Below are 14364 nucleotides of genomic sequence, written 5' to 3' on the forward strand. Positions count from 1 at the left end.
TTATCATAAGAAAAAAAAAATACATTGCCAAGTGATGGTGAGACTGAAGCACAGTTGACATTAGGGTTCCCGATTTTAGAATATTGCAGCTGCTAATTGTTCGTGAGGGCACCCCCCCTTGCAACGGCACTAAACGTGAAAAAGAAAATGTCAATTAAATGATTTCATTGACATGTTGATTTTCCAGCCAGGATAATTGGGGGGCGTGTCCTCTTCTGCTGCCGATTGTAAGCAAAGAGGACTAGGGGAGCAAGATGCACCTTCCAAAGTACGCATGTCAGTTTGGTCGGCTCTCTTGATTCAGTCAAAGTGACATGCTCACTTTTCAGCTCTCCAATCAACTGTCTGAGACAGCTGGGTGGAGACAGGCACAGGCGGACGCCTGAAAGAGAGTCCAGCTAGGACGCTCCATCCAATCCCGGTGCTGCTCTCATGCTGGTGTGAGTGGTGCCAGGATTGGTTAGTGGAATTTCCTGGAGGCTGGAGACTGCAGAGACGACAGAGAAGGACCTCGGACCCGCAGCAGGCCAGGTGACTATTTTTTTAATTATTTGCCATTGGCCTTGCCTGCATGCATGCACCCATCCACCCACTCACCGACCAGCCACTTAGTTGCCTGCCTCACCAGTGCATACATGTGCCAGCCGCCCCTGTAATCGTGAATAAAATCTGCTTAATTCCCTTTTACCTGCACTTAAGAATGGAGGGTCAGTTTCAGAGAGATGTCCATACAAGTGGTGATGACGCCCCATCACATATGCTGCTGAAGCTTCAGCTGCAAAGTTACCACTGTTATACTGATGAGTGTCATGCTCTACGCTACACCTATTATTAAGGATACTTGCTCGGTAAAGCTGGTCGGTTCACATCAATCATCAAATAAGGTCGATAGAGGGGTAGCCCCAGAATAAACCACTGAGTTGTCACTCAGTAGGACTGTAACTTTGGCTCTGCCTTCACAACATACCAGAAGGAAGCACAACTGTTCCAGTCCCTATGATTGACAGCAGCAGAAAAGAAAGTGACCAGCACAGGTGTGATGGGCCCGACCCCATGACACCAGCACTGTTAATACCATTTTTGGGAGTGGCAGTTCACTCAGTGGTCTGTTAACAAGTGGAGAGTGAATTGGTGGCCCTCAGTTCTCTGACAGATCGCTGTGCAACCTCGCTCCCAAGTCATTACCCTACAGTCAATGATGCAGCTTTGTCAGGCCTAGTATATCTGTGCTCACACACCCAGTAACTAGGACAGTGCAGAAACACCACATGGAAAATCATCCTTCAGTTTAATGGAAACAAAATAGAAAGGTTCAGGTTGCACGTCACACTGAAATGTATGAGCTCAGGGCCTCCCACCGAGAAACAGGATGCCTCTGTCCTTGGTTTTCAGCACTACTCACTGGTGAGGGCTTCACCAACTTGCAGTGAGCACAAGAGGAAAAAAATATGAGGGTAAGTTAGTCATGTTTTCGTAGTTGGCGAGGAGGGGAAGAGAGATTATATATGTGTTTGTGTGTGTTGGTCACCTCCTGGAATTTGTGGGAACACACCACCTGACATCTCATGGCTGTCAGCCCCCGACATCTGGTGGCCAACATAGTTGCCACTTTTTGGTAGCTACACCAAATGAGGGTCCCATGGCATAAAGTGGCCTTCAACCAAAATACATCCACAGCATTATGGAGACCCTCATATAAGGTTGCTCTGAGAGGCCATGACAAAAAGCACTAATAGTTATATCAAGAGCTTTTCTTTTGATACAATACTTGAGCTGACCACTGGCCTGAGGTGGCCATCACTGGCATGATGTGATCATTCTACTACTGTGCACTACGCTACTATTGGTATGTAATGGCCAATTATGGCTTCCAATATGTATCATGGCATGAGGAGAGTATCGCTGACTTGTGGTGGAAAAGGCTGCCTCAAGCATCCCCGTCATGAGATTATGTGCATGGACGAGTGGGGTATAGTCTTTAAACAAAGGTTCATCAGTACACAAATAATTGATAAAAATGGCACATGGTTAGGATCCGATATAATCGACATACGAAACTAAAGCTAGTAGTTGAGCGAAAATTCCCAAACATTCATTCTTTAGATGGGGGAATTTAGTTGATTTCCCCAAAATAGAAACCTTGAATTTCGGAGCAAAATGTGTATTTTTTCATGGTTCCAGGTTTTCATTTCAGGGTATTTAATTACTTCAGGATTATTGTCATGAGATTCATATTGAAGTAATTAATTTAGAGTCTCAATTGTTTTTATTTGTTTTGGAAAGTACATCGGATGATCTGTCTCATTTCTCCTATGTTAACTTAGTTTTCATTTGTAGATGGTCATGTTGCACTATCTGCAATTATTTATTCTTTATCTATTTTTATAGTCGGTATCTACGTTTTATTTATTTGTTTGGGTGAGACCCCTGTAAGCACCCTCCCCTCCATTTTTCTTTTGTTCATTTTATGAGGGAGATACCATAAGCCCATGGCCTCTTATTCAAAACTACCCCATACTTTCATCTTTCAACTATTTATTTAGTTTGACCCTTTCTGTGGTTTTGTCTCCCCAATTTCTTTTCCTATTACATTACCCTGAGATTTTTGTATTTCCAGGAGATTAAACCAAAAATACCAGGTCTAATTTTTCATTAATGATCGAGCCGATGTCGGAGGACAAAATTATTTTTCTATTATATATTTAATGTTGAAAACTATGCTCCTTTTGGGGAAACAATGCTGATCTTATTGTAGAATACAGATGTGCTGTTACGACTCATCTCGCAGAGCCATTGCATCACCAATATTCAAACAAGCATTGGCAATGCCAATTGGTCTCGGCGTATTAATGAGCTTAGTGGTGTAGTTGCTATTATAAATATATTAATATACTGTGTTTAGTATCAGATGAATAAGTTAGCAGGTTAGCAATGACTTCAGAAGTAGCAGCATAGTAATGCAGCAGTTTTACTAGTAAAGCAGTAAGCATGAGCAATAGAGTAGTGATAGCAGTTAAGTTACCAGGAGAGCAGTGATAAAAGTTATCAAGAGAGCAATAATAGTAGTGTTAGTAAAACAGCAGTCATAGTAGTGTGAGCAGTACAACAGTAACAGAAGTGCCAGGAATAGCAAAGACAACAGTAGGCACTCACAGCAGTATTAGCAGTTAACAGGATAGCAGTAACAGTAATAAAGGAGAAGAACAGAATAGCAGCAGGAGAGCAGTAATAGGGGCGTAAGTAGCTTTGTGACAGCAGCATTAGTAGTAACAGTATAATTCATAAAAAAGTAGTAAGAGCAGTAACATAACATTGGTGTCAGTAGTATGAGAAGCAACAGAGTAATCACAACAGTGACTGCAGAGCTAGGAGGATAGCAGTGATAAACTCCAAACCAAGCAGCAGGCACAAGATCGGCAGCGGTTCAACTCAATCAATAACCTCGATCAATAACGCACTTCCAAAGCTGCTAAAAAAGTAGTTTTTGACGTATTTTACACTTTACCAACCAGAAAAAAAATATTTTCTTTACGTCAACGGCGAGACCTATTGCCTTTTCAATGCTTGTTTAAGGCATACTATGAATTCGTTTTTAGCTCATCTTTGCGCGGGCTGCTGACATTTATTTAAAGGTATGGCAGGTTTAATAAAGTACAAAAATGCAGTGTGCTGGTGTTTTTTAGTGTTGCTTGGGGTCACTTACCTTGGCACTGCTGCATACCTGGATGGTTTGGGGAATTGCGTTTCAATGGGATCCATCTTTTAGATCCTCTTTGATCCTCTGTGTGGCTTTTTGTTGTTTTTCCGTTTATTCGAGACAATAGATATTTAAATAAAAGATGTAGTTTGTATTGAAAGCTTGCGACCCCCGGGAGAAAAGAAAGACAAAACAAGCATCACGGGGCACCCCACTATCCTGCAGTGAGCTGGATGTTGAGGGAGTTGTGTCGCCCTGATGCTGCCATAGTGAGGCGGAGCCCTGTGCCATGACATGCCTGGTGGCGGCTGCCCCAACTGAGAGCCACTGCTAGAGTGTGCAGCGAAAGGAAGTATTTGCGGGAGGGCAAATACTGGGACAGGCGGATTCTGCTGAGGCACGTACCAAATTCTGGTCAATGGAAGCCTGAACCCTAGCGGGGTCCGCAGGACATTGACTGGACCCACCTTTAACCCTGGGCAGCAGCCAGGGCACAGTGAGCGTCACTGCTCCGCCCTTTAGCCTGGATTTTGATTGACGTCAGGAGAACGTGGAAGGAGTCCTGCTTTAGGTCTGACCTATCAAGAGGAGGAAGCACAGCGAACCTAACAGCATGGCAGTAACCAGCTTGTGCATTCCATTTGACATGTGATCGGATCAGGAGAGCAGTGCCCAGCCCTGCTTTCATACTTAATCCTCGGTGGGTTCATTACTGCAGAGACTGACTCGCCTTCAATGAGGCCAGCCTTCGAGTATCTGGTTGAGGCCATCAGTGTCAGACTGAAACTTCTGGCAGTCAGGCACCGCCAGATGGGCCACTTGAGAGGGCCAGTGGATTACACATCCACCCCACACACACACACACCCGCCCCACACACACACACCCGCCCCACACACACACACCCGCCCCACACACACAAACCTCAAATAATCCAAGAGAAATTTCAAACAACTTGAAAGGAAATGGAGAACCACACGTGGAAACACTGGCAGAGACACCTAACAAGGCTGCACTGAGACACTATCACCATTAAGAGAGACCATGAAAAAGTCCATGACTTGAAGAATCAAATCTAGCTCCAACAATGGCATGGAATGTTTTGCCACTGTCAAGGAATTCACCAACACAACAGACGCAACCCAAACCATGACCCCTACACAAGAACTCTGCAACAACCTCTCTGACTTCCACAATTTTTTTTTTCGATCTACAGCAACTTCAAACCTCAGCCACCCCCCCCCTTCGACCTGCCCAGTCTGCTAACCTCATTAACCTAAGACTACCAACTGACGGTATGGAACCCTGGATCCATCGCAGAAATTGCAGCAATAATGAAGACAGTCCACTCAGGGGCTCTCACAGACCCCTGCCACCACCATATCCACAACTTGGTAAGAGCCACAATCAGTGCTGCACTCACTTCCATCATCAACACCTTCCTCAAGGTCTTCCACCTTCCCTGGGACAGTCCCAGATAGCTAGAAACACACCAAAGTCACCAGGCTCCTCAAAACCCCTCAGATGACATTGAAGTACTCAGCAACTACTGACCCATCTCGCTGCTACACTTCCCAGCCAAAGTCATCTAGAAGATCATCAACAGACAACTTTCTGAAAACCTAGAATGCCACAAACTCCTAGACGACTCACAATCAGGATTACGAAACAACCACAGAACCAAAACAGCCCTCATCTTGGCCACAGATGATATAAGCACCATCATCAACCGTAGACAGACTGGCGCCCTCATCCTCCTTGACTGCTCCACTGTTTTCAACACCCTTTCACACCACACATTCATCATCAGACTACACACAGTGGGAAGACAAGGACTAGTACTCAAATGGATAGCTTCCTTTCTCTTTGGAAGGGCACATTGAGTCAGGCTCTTGCCGGTCACATCAGAACAACAAGCATTTGCAATGCAATAGGTCTCGCATTTATACGAGTTTGAGCTATTGGCATTGTAAATGACAATGCTTTTTATTTAAGTTTGGTTTTTTTAAAACATAAATAAAAGGCACTGTCCTTTACAATGCCAATAGCTCAAACTCGTATAAATGCGAGACCTATTGCATTGCAAATGCTTGTTGTGAATAGTAGACGTGCTCCATGCAGCCACTTTGCCTGTCGGCGTTTTGTGCGCTGGGAAAAAAAATCGATTTTTAATTACCGCCATTAAAAATTCTAATTTGCAATTCTTTGGGTGGCCTGATGGATTGGCTGACTGACAGCTGAAATTGACACTCCGGAAGCCTCTTGTGTCGGGCATTTACGGCAAGTTGTATTTGCAGGTAGTTTGTTTTTTCGCTGTCTTGGATTGCACGGGAACCGAGCGATTACTTCAAGAGGCCCTGGGTTAAGTGCAGCGAAAAAAATAACCAATCCACATCCAAATTGCTTCATTAAAAAGACACAGCTTTTGTTGCAAAAAGGGGGTTTCAATGCCCACTAGAAAAGTTAATATTTATTGTTTGGAGCTGGTTTATATAGGCGCCCATAAGCCTGTGGTTTTGAAGGCAAACTTGGAGAAATTCGGAGCCACCTGTTTTTTTAGGCCGCTTCTTTCTGTCGTTTCCCGCAGGGTAATGTCCCAAGACACGGATCTCGTGCAAGGAGCCGCCCTGCGCCTGGAAGGAAAGCGCTCCCGCATCATGGTAAGGAGGCATGCTTTCAGGGTCCAAGGCAGCCGGGGTGAGTCAGCGCGCCTGCTGCGAAGCTCCGCCAGCTGTCGGTCGAAGGTTCGAATCGTTGCTGGCTCACACACACCGCTTCTCAGCCTTCAGAAGGTGACGAACTAAGCAAGTGCTAGCTCAGCGAGTTAAGCACGTACTTCTGGCATACTCGCAAGCTACAGATACAGGGCTGACAGACCCACTCTGTTATCTTCCAAGGGTCACTAATCATTTATTATTTGCAAAAAAAGGCGACTGTCCTAGCCTCGCGAGCTATTCACGTATAATAATTGGCGGTGTATGGCCGTCTCCAAGTTTTCTGCCACCCCAAAGTAATGCCCCTTCCACAAACTATTTAGCCATATGCACTGCACCACCGTATTAATATGCCACGCTTAAGGGGCAGTTTTAGATGGAGCTTTGGGTAAGCGGCCATGGTTACACATAACTCAGGGGCTTCCAAATACTGACATGTTAAACCTGCTCCTCCGTCGCGCACTAGTTAGTTATATTACAACTGTACAGCAGGCGCACATCTAACATATTTCCCAGCCGGATTCACCCTTGGAGTGGGTAATGTTGACGATTCCTCCAGAGGTGCTGTGATTGTCTCGGGGGCAGGCGGGTGTAATATGGGCACTTGTCTCTGTAAACGTGCGTTTGTACAATCTGGAGAGCGCTTCTGGTCAAGACAGTCCCGAGAACTTCTACCCTGGTCTGGTGGCGCACGGACAGGAGGGCATGGCTCCTACCCTGGTATGGTGGCGCACGGATATGGGCAGTGGGTCCTAACTTTGCCTGGTGGCGCACGGGCATAAGGATTGGCAATGATAAACAAGCGGCCACGAAAGTGAAAGCAAATGGTGTGCAGGCTGCCGGAGGGTGCGCGCGCCCGGCGCACATGCACTGTATTTGGAGGCCTGAAAGCACTCGTTTGCACTTCCAGATCCCCCATTTACAAAAGAACTCGCGAGAGCAGCGCTAAAGCGCTGGCTCAGGCGAGACCTAAAAAGGACCTTATCTGCAGAGTCCCACAGGGATCATCACTTAGTCCCACGCTTTTTAACATACACTTGATTTCTCTGGCAAACATCTGTTTCCACAGAATCAAAATCATCTTTTACGCCAATGACACCCAACTCATTTTTCCCACTCAGATGCCACAGTCACCATAATGACAAACTTCAAACAATGCACGACCAGTGTGGATGAAAGAAAACTGCCTCAAGCTCAGCACTGACACAACTGACTGCTGATCTTTGAGAATAAGGGCTCACCTGAGGGCTCCACCTGGTGGCCCACCGATCTAGGACCCGTACCCACCCCAACCGACCAAGCCAGGAACCTAGTCCTCATCCTGGACACCAATCCCACCATGAAGTCCCAGGTCAATGCCATCAACCTCTCATGCTTTCACACCTTTCGCACATTACTTAGAAATCTTCAAGTGACCACCACTGGACACAAGACGTACCATCATGCAGTCCATAATTGCAAGCAAATTGAACTATAACAACACATTCTACACCAGTACCCCAACCCATCTTCTTCACAAACTTTGAACCATCCAAAATGCTGCTGCCAGACTGTTCCTCAACTTTCCATGTCGAACCCAAACCACACCACTCCTCAAAGAGCTCCACTGGCTCACCATCTAGAAGCGCTGCAAATTCAAACTTTTCACACATGCATTCAAGTTACTACACAACACAGCGTACCTCACTCACAGGCTTCACTTCCACCAACCAACCAGACCACTTCGCTCTGCATCTCACTCGCACACACCCAGCATCCGAGGAAGCAGAACTGAAGGTAGATCATTCTCCTACCAAGCCGGGAGATGAGCTGGCCCAACGGCTAGGGTGGTGGACCTTGAATCTGGGGAACTGGCTTCGAGTCTCAGCAATGACGCTGAACATCCTATGATTCTGGGCAAATCACTTAATCTCCCTGTGCCTAACAAACAAATTAAAAAAGCTAAATAAATGTGTCCTCATGTAATGCAACTGGTGCTATGTAAAGCGCTCCGATACCCGATTCGGGTCAAGTTCGTGGCCTTCGACACCATCTCCCATCACATACTTGAACGTCGACTTTGGGAGATGGGGGCCAGGGGGTCGGCCCTAAACTGGTTCAGCTGTTATCTGAGAGATCGCAAAACCGTGGTCCAGATGGGCAACATCACGTCTAGTGAACGAACAGTAAAGATGGGTGTTCCTCAGGGCTCTATATTGAGCCCCACCCTTTTTAATCTCTATATGACTCCACTGGCCGCTGTGATTAGACAATATGGCTTTGATGTCATATCTTACGCAGATGATACTAAAATTCTAATCACCTTGGGCCCCGACCCAGAGGAAACTAGGCAGCGTTTTAAAGACTGTCTGATCCAAGTGGATGAATGGATGTCATCAAACCATCTCCAATTAAATGGAACCAAAACTGAGATCATGCTGTTCGGCAAAGCAGCTGATCATTGGACGCATGATTGGTGGCCGTCTAAGCTCGGACCTTGCCCCGCACATAAGAACGTGGTCCGAAACTTGGGCTTTCACATTGACAATAATCTGTCTATGAGTGGCCAAGTAAAGCATGTGATTAGCACATGCTATGGTGTTATGCGGAGCCTGCGTAAAGTGTTTAAGTGGCTTCCTTTAGAGGCCCGTAGACCTCTAATACAAGGCCTTATCATGAACAGAGTGGATTACGGTAATTCGCTTCTGCATGCCATTAATTCAGATCTTTTGGCTAAACTCCAAGTCCTTCAAAATACGGCCGCCAGGCTAGTCCTGGATTGCCCACATAGGACTTCGGCCCGCCTCTGCTTAAACTCCCTTCATTGGCTCTCAATAAGGAAACGAACCCTGTTTTTAAATACTATGCTTAACTCATAAGCAAATGTATGGAAACGGTCCCAAGTATTGGCTGCCAAAGCTCCGTTGGTACCAACCCTATAGGGCCCTGCGATCCAGTGATGCTGCCCTGCTTATCCCCCGCAGGATTCACACTGCTAGGCAGGGAGGCCGTGCCTTCTCCTATTTGGCCCCCTCTTCATGGAACAAAATGCCTTATCTCTGTAACATGCCTGATCACGGTGACTTCCGTAAAAAGTTAAAGACCTGGCTTTTCGGCAATTAATCTGTGGCCCTCTTTTCTTTTCGGAGTTTCTGCAAGCGCCATGAGACTCTCTGAGTGATATGTGCGCGATATAAGTATCTCTGACTTGACTTGATATAAAACTCTGTAAATAAATAAGCCGCCGAATCCTGGAACAACCTCCCCCAACACATCAGAGCCCCCTCACTTCTTTAATTCCGCAAGAAGCTGAAGACCTGGCTATTCAACTAGTCTTCTTGTGGGACCATCAATCCACCTTAAATAAAATGTAGAATTTGGCAACTTTGTTTATTTTTATTGATTTACTTTGGGCAAGAAGGTTCCTCCACCATTCCAGGAATCCTCTTCGGTGAATTTGGCAGCACACTATCACTAAAACTGAGTAGGGCAGTTTACAGCTCATCAATGTTCAGATGAAACTACTAGTTATCATGCACTTTCTCAAAATGTTAGACTCTGTCCATTAGAGCAGGTACCTCTTGTGAAAATACTTTGCAACCGCTAGTAGAAATTACACATTACATTTTATCCAATTAATATCTCTTGAATAAAAATCACAGAACGAGAGGAGTGATTGGGAAGTGTAAATAAAATGATGCAAATGTTCCTGCATCACTAAGTGAATGGGGCTTGATATTAATGTCTTTAGGTTGTTATTCTCTAACAGTCACTTAAGCGGTTGAGGCACTAGTTTTCTATACATACCAGTTTCCATGGACTAGTCTCATCAACATGAATTATTACTCAGATTCACTCCAGCAAAAACAAGAATGGTCCACTGACATGCATACTCGCTGCATATGAGCAATTAATGTCTCTTACCAACCCAATTACAAGGACTTAAGAGATACATCTGCATCAATACCGATTGCACAAGGCCCTTAACAATATTTGATACAAAGTGCCTTTCCAGCTATCAAAAAAGCATTTTCAGATACTTTTTTTTCGTAAGCTAGAATGATTCCAAACACTTGTTCAGTTAAACAAGGGCAAGAGTGTAGCCGAATATCAGTGCTCCTTTTAGAGAGAACAGTTTTATTTTTCATACGCGTCTATACATGTGTGTTAGTACTCAGATGAGACACACATCAGACAATGCATTTATCAGAATAGCAATGTGGAAGCAATCATCATGTGAAACTAACACTATGAAAATTCAATCCAGGCACATCTGTCTCATCGCTGAGTGTATCCCACTGCAGATGTGTAATACTCCTTCAATAACTGCTATCAAGCTGCAAGTTAGTATCACTCCAACTTGATAGAGTGTTTCTTCGAAAAGTACAGTACTTTTATTAAGTGACTTTCAAACCGGTGCATTTCCTACATGTCAGTGGCCAATGTTCTCGTACACCAAGAAAATGGCATTCTTTCTGCAGGACATTGCCTTTTTTTTTTTTTATCTTTATTGCCAATTAGCACAAATAGAACAATTGGACATTTCAGTGCATTATTTGACAAATTTATAGTGTGGTGTTCAGATCCAACATAAAAGATTTCAGTTTCAATTATTTGTTATACACATTCTAACAAAACCTATCACACGCTTGCTACCTTGAACTATGCAGGGCTGCTACGATCAATTTGTTCAATTCCTATACATGACGATAGTTAAAGTATAGTGCGCAGAAAACGGTCATTCAGCATTTTAAGATTTTCATGGTATGTGCTGCAAAGTCTAGGGCATGGATGCCTCCATGCAAACCCATTATTCTACCTTATGCAGCACACTTTTATGTTATTTAATTCATGACAGTACTTTTTGTCTACAAAGTCAATGGGGACATTTCTAGTGTTTTGTCTGCCAGTTTCAGAACAACTTCATCCGAGGCCTTCTCAATTTCAACAAGACCACAACTAATTAATACTCGAGGACCTGCAGGCCTTCCAGTTGATTGCAATACACATCGGCATTGATAAAGCGACAAATTTACAAGCGCCATATTACCACTGACATTGAACTAACTAATGCAGCTGTGCAATACTCTCTCATTGATGATCGTTCATCAAGCTGCAATTTAATGTCCTAAAACCATAACATTGTTCTGCAATTAAAGTACTTTTATTAAGTGCCTTTCAAACGGATGCATTCCAGCCTCGACAGTGGGTACTATAATAACAATGACATTCTTTAAGCAGGCCATTTCCACTAACTTTTAACCAACAAACCCTGTTGCAGGGTTCTGCGATTGAGGGGGGGGGGGGGGGGGGATCTTAGGGTCAGTTCTGAATACATCCAGGTACTTCCAAACACCAGTACAAATTAGCCACTGGAAGTGGTTTACAATGGCTCTCAATTTGATTGCCAGGATTTATGTAACTTCTTTGTCACCATCAGACTTTGAGGCAGAGCGAGAGAGAAGAAGACATAAAAGGGAGAAGGAATGAGGAAGAGAAAGATGGGAACATAGTGACAAAGGGGGAAAGTAGGGATGAGTAAGAGCCTGTAACACTATGGCAGAGAGACAGGAAGTATTGGGTGGTGGAAGAAAAGGGAACCAAGTTCACGCAGCCATCACATTCAGTAACCACAGCAAGGGGCGGTGACGACAGCATGCTCCGAAGGAAAACATTGGGTGGGCCTCGACAGTTTTTTATATTTATGTATTTATTTCATAAATCAAGCAATGGGCACCGCACCGCCCTCTGAGGCTGTTTACTGTACAGTCAGTCATTGCACAACACTGTGGGCGTCAGTCGGACCCGGATGTAAAGGAGACTCTCCCCGCATGGTGATATCCACTGCTGGGTGGTACAGTGCACCCCTGCACCCCCATCCCGATTGGAAGATGAACCAGGGCTCAGTTTCCAGACTTGAAACGACACAACTGTTTCATTACCACTTTAGTAAACATTTCGGATTTTATTTTAATATATCTTGAGAATTTGGCAGTTTAACAAACATTTAACCATTTATCATGCAATTTAGAAAAAAGTGTTTATTGCAAGGAATGACTTCAGCTCTTTGTAAATAAAATGTTACAACTTGTGCCTACTTTATTATAAATGTCAAACAATCCGAGAGTGCATGTTTATTGGTTACACTATACAGTTATTGGCATTTGTATAGCGCAAGATCTGCCACTCTCGGGGAATCCCTGTTACAATGTTGCAATAGCATGTTATGTTAAGAGAATGTGCAGATTGATAACGTACATCTTTTTGATCTACTGCAACAAGAATTTTGAGAGCGCATGCGGGCCAGCCTCACGCACTGCTCTGGCTGCATGCAATCATTTAAGCATTGGCTGCATCACTCCAAGGTTTTTCTTTTCATCCCATTTAAATTGGACAGCAGGATTAAAACAAAAAAGCAAGATGAAGGGATTGCAAGATGAACTATCATAATCAGCTGTAGATGATGGCTGAAATAATGTAAAAATAAGCAAGGGGAGAGCTCTGGAAGCACTGCTCCTGCTGGGGTAGACGGTGGCTGAACCTTTGAGGAGAAATGTGCACGACTCAATACATCACATGCTCCCATGTATTCTCAACAAGCACCGACCATACATATAATGTGCGCTGGCATTTGATTCAGATTGTAAACATTTACAAGACCACGCAGTGCTCTACTACCCTATAGGTAATACTTTGATTAGACCAAGAATATCTCACGTAGATGGTGGAGGTGGCACAGCAGCCATTACGCTCTTCGATCAACTACTCGTAACATTGGTGCTGGAGTAGTGCCCTAATGACGCGTACCTTTCAAAATATCAACTTTTCAGTCTTTACGCCATTCAAAGCACAGCGATCCGATAGGACACAGGAAAAAATCAGGGACTTCATTACTTGTCCTAAGGGAAAACCACTGGCTGTTCATGAACACTGGGGTGAAGCTCAAGCTTCACATCAAAAACTCAGAGAAAAGGCAGGGCTAGCTCAGCTCAGCTCAGCTCAGCTCTCCGCACCCTGAAGCAGACTACTGCACTTCAAACCAACACACGCTCTACAGCCCCTCAGCACAGCGCGTCTCAAAGCATGGCCCAACACCGACTCTACCATTGCCTCAGTTGTGAGTAACTGGAGGAGATTAAGTTCACAGTGCTGTTTGATATGTATCCACTCATTTACTCAGACATTCATGTTGGTCGGTGCAAGAGCCCTACGGATATTAATTTGTGCTGGAGCTGTATGTATACATGGCTTTATACCCCTGGAACGGAGCCAAACTACATTAATCAAATGGGCAGCAAGCTACACTATAGGGTGAGAGTGGTTTGAACCATAATGGATTGTTGTGCAGCTTAGAGGCCGAGTGTTTTGGTGTAATGCATAATTACCTGAACGGCACCTTAGCCTGTCATGTGGAGCTGCACTTATGTGTGTTGTATAGGAGCACTTGCACACCTTTTACTACCAATACACAGTACGCGGAACTACTCGCCCACACAGATAGCAAGCTACACTGTTTAGGGTGTGTAGCTGGAACAGTGTTTTGTGAGCATATGTATGAAGCATTATAATGTCATGTGTGATGACCGCTAAGGTACAGTTTTCGTGGTATTGGATACTCTCATCCATCACCCCGCCAGGTGTTGTATGTGAGAGAATGACATGCAAATTATTGTAATAAGGACTAGAACAAGGGGCTACACAGCATCATCGTAACCATAGGGGGTAGCAGGATGCTGTGAGCACATACACCAAAAAGGGGTTGTGCAGAGAAGGCACAGTAATCTTTATGGCAACATTTCCAAGGCAAAGATTAGTAACATGAGCATTAGGCATACACTTTTTTAAAGGAAAAGATACACGCAGTGACCAAGAAAGCAAGTAGAACAGCAATCAAGGCTGGCAACCAGAGCATAAACTACACAATCTTTAAAAAGACTCAGAATCCACCTACCCACTACTGCTCAGCTGAAGGAAGC

General features: G+C 44.5%; 1 protein-coding gene across 3 annotated transcripts in view; it reads right to left on the reverse strand.

Annotated features, from left to right (window-relative positions):
- The window catches only part of MPP7 (MAGUK p55 scaffold protein 7), a 915371-nt gene that overhangs the window by 456784 nt on the left and 444223 nt on the right, over positions 1 to 14364 (reverse strand). The window lies entirely within an intron of this gene.

Source organism: Triturus cristatus, chromosome 10 (assembly GCF_964204655.1).
Source record: "Triturus cristatus chromosome 10, aTriCri1.1, whole genome shotgun sequence".
Taxonomy (NCBI): domain Eukaryota; kingdom Metazoa; phylum Chordata; class Amphibia; order Caudata; family Salamandridae; genus Triturus; species Triturus cristatus.